This window comes from Arachis ipaensis, chromosome B4, assembly GCF_059453495.1.
Source record: "Arachis ipaensis isolate K30076 ecotype BB chromosome B4, ASM5945349v1, whole genome shotgun sequence".
NCBI classification, from domain to species: domain Eukaryota; kingdom Viridiplantae; phylum Streptophyta; class Magnoliopsida; order Fabales; family Fabaceae; genus Arachis; species Arachis ipaensis.
In genome coordinates this window covers 84,238,461-84,241,841 of record NC_142439.1, presented here as the reverse complement: position 1 = coordinate 84,241,841, position 3,381 = coordinate 84,238,461, and positions in this window count along the sequence as shown.

Genomic DNA, 3,381 nt, shown 5'->3' with positions numbered 1-3,381 from the left:
AGGCTAGAGTGTGTGTATCATTCAAGTGTGGGAACCTTGGGACATTGGGTGAATAAAAGGGGGAGTTTTGTATTTTTATTGTAAATATTGGGAATTGGGTACATGCTCATGTGTAATGAATGTATAGACCTTATGCATTGATGTTCTTGTATATAGTTTGAAAGAGAAAAACAAAACAAAAACAAAAGAAAAACAAAAGAAAAAATAGAAAAAGAAAGAAATAGAAAAAGAAAAAGAGAAAAAGAAAGAAATAAAAAAGGGGACAAAAATGCCCCAAAGTAAAGTCAATAAGAATCAATGCATATGTGTTGTGATCAAGAAAAAGAAATGCATGAGAATGTTGAAAAAAAAAGTGAGAAAAATGGGTAGTTAGATAGTTTTGAATTGTATAGGATGTCATAGGTTTGGTGGGAAGTCTAAGCTTATCAAAGATTTAAATTTCAAGCTCACTTGACCAAATATGCATCCTTACCTTGACCCTAGCTCCATTACAACCTATGAAAAGTCCTCATGATAGTTGTATGCATGCATGAAATAATTGTTGATTGTTAGATGAAAAACAAATCTTGGAAAGCATGATTAGGGGAGAATTGAGAGAATCGATCCTATACACTTGAGCGAATAGAGTGCAAACACTTCCGGTGAGGGTTCGATGCTCAATTCCATGATTCCCGGCTTTCATAAGTGTTCTTCTTGCAAGTCTATTTGAACTTCTTTTTTATACTTGAATTGGTAGGATTCATGAATCGTCATATGATCTTGGCCCTACTTGTGCATGTATGTCTTGGGGATTGATTTATTTTTAACCAAGTAGGTAGAATCATTTTGTATTTAGTTGCATTCATAATAGATAAGATTGCATTTAGATTAGTTTACATTGAATAAATGTTGATACTCTTTGTTCTCTCTTAGTATAAGCATGAGGGCATGCTTGGTTTAAGTGTGGGGAGGTTGATAAACCCCCTTTGTAGGGTTTATCTTGTGTTGAATTTAGAGGATTTTATGACCTTCTACCCACATTTATCCAATGAAATAGCATGGTTTTATAACTTCTCCTTTAATTGTGCTTAAGAGTGAAAACATGCTTTTTAGATCTTACAACAGCTAAATTTAATTTACCTTGATTCCATTAGATGCCTTGATATGTTTGTTAAGTGATTTCAGATTTAGGAAGCAAAGATTGGATCAAGGGAATGAAGGAAAAGCATGTAAAAGTGGAGAACTCATGAAGAAATGAAGGAATCGCAAAAGCTGTCAAGCCGACCTCTTCGCACTCAATCGACCATAACTTGAGCTACAGAGGTCCAAATGATGAGGTTCCAGTTGTGTTGGAAAGCTAACATCTGAGGCTTTGAAATGATATAAGATTTGTCATAGTTGCATCCGTGCATAGGGGCGCGCACGCGCACGGTATGTGTACACGCCGATGGTGGCACATGCTTCACTTAATGCAACTCGTGGCCAGCGATTTTAGAAGCCTTGTGGGCCCAATCCAACTCATTTCTGTTGCTATTTAAGCCAAGAATTGAAGGAGAATTAAAATACTTTACATACTTTTGATCATTAGTCATAGTTGAAAGTTTTAGGAGTAGTTATAGTTAGTATTCTAGAGAGAGAAGCTCTCACTTCTCTCTAAAATAAGGATTAGGTTTTAGATCTAGATCTAGTTCTTCTTCTCTCTTCTAATTTTCCTTTTCTTCCCTAATTGTTCTCTTGTAGTTATAGAATTCTTCTTCTCTTGTAATTCCTTTGTATTGTTAGTTGTAGTTTATGAACTTTCTTTTGTAGATCTACATTTCTTCTTCAATGCAATTGGTAAGTTCTTTGTTGTTTCATAATTGTCTTCCTTTTCTATTGTTGATCTCTTGCTATTCTAGTTAGATTCTTCTTTAATTCTTGCTATTCATGTTGTTTACTTTTATTGCCTTCTATGTGTTTGTTAAAATGTTTCTTTTAGTTATGAGTTTAGTTTTCTATTGTTTTGCCTTTCTATTGTTAATCTCTTACTTTTGTAGTTGTCGATTCCTTTAATTGTTGCAATTTTACTATGCTTTTCTTTTGTGCCTTCCAAGTGTTTGATGAAATGCTTGGTTGGATTTTAGAGTAGATTTTAGTGCTATTGGCTTGGGAAGGTAACTTAGGAACTCTTGAGTTACTAATGTCCAAGTGATTGACAATTGAGAGCCATTAACTCTAGATCTCACTAATTGATTTGGTGTAGAACTAGGACTTATGGACTTGGATTGACATAGCTCATTTGACTTTCCTTTATTAGTTAGAGGATGACTTAATGGGGTTGATCCTTGCCAATTCTCATGTTGTGGTTTGTGATTAGGATAGAGATCCTTGACCACCAAACCTTGCCAAGGCCTTTTTGTTATTTAAATTTCATTTCCATTTACTTTTCATGTTTCTTATCCAAAAACCCCAAAATACCTCATAACCAATAACAAGACACTTCATCGTAATTCCTAGGGAGAACGACCCGAGGTTTAAATACTTCGGTTTATAGATTTTAGGGGTTTGTACTTGTGACAAACAAATTTTTGTATGAAAGGATTATTTGTTGGTTTAGAAACTATATTGCAACGAGAATTTATTGTGAATTCTAAACCGTCAAAAGTCCTTCTCGTTACCGGCCCCTGACAATTACCTCAAAAGGACAACGAAGCCCCTGAGCAAAAAAAAGTCAATGTCGTTTTTTTTGGCACAGGGGCTAATTAGTCCCAAAAACAAAACATCAAGGGCCGGATTTGGTGTTTTTTTTCTTGGGGGCCTAGTTGTCCTTTCGAGATAATTGTCAGGGGCCAGATGGGGTATTCACTCAGTTTGATTTTTTAACTTTTATAATTTCAAATGTCATTATAAATATTTTTTAATTATTTTTTTATATAATTGTGCAGGATAATATTGAGGATGATAATGAAGATTAAGCTGTTTATTATTGTGGTTTATTGGTTAAGATAGAGTAGTGTTAGAAATGAATACATGTATGGTTGACTAATGACTTTTATTAGAAGATACTTATGTAGAATTTAATATTTTAGTATTTCGTAGAGTATTAGTAGTAAATTCTAAGTGGTTTCATTCTTATTTTGATATAGCTATGTTTAATTTAGTGTGAGATGTATGAATATTTAAAATTAACTTTATTCCAATATTTTTGGTTCATTATAAATATATTTTGGTTAGAGATAATTTTTATTATTTAAAAAAATTATTTAGTATAACTATGTATTTATTTTTATTTTATAATATTTAACTCATTTAATTAAAAATGCAGAATTATTATACATATAATCATATTACTAAGTATTATGTTGTATTAATAATTATTAGAATATTATATATATAGAAAATAAAAAAAATAAGGGACCTAAG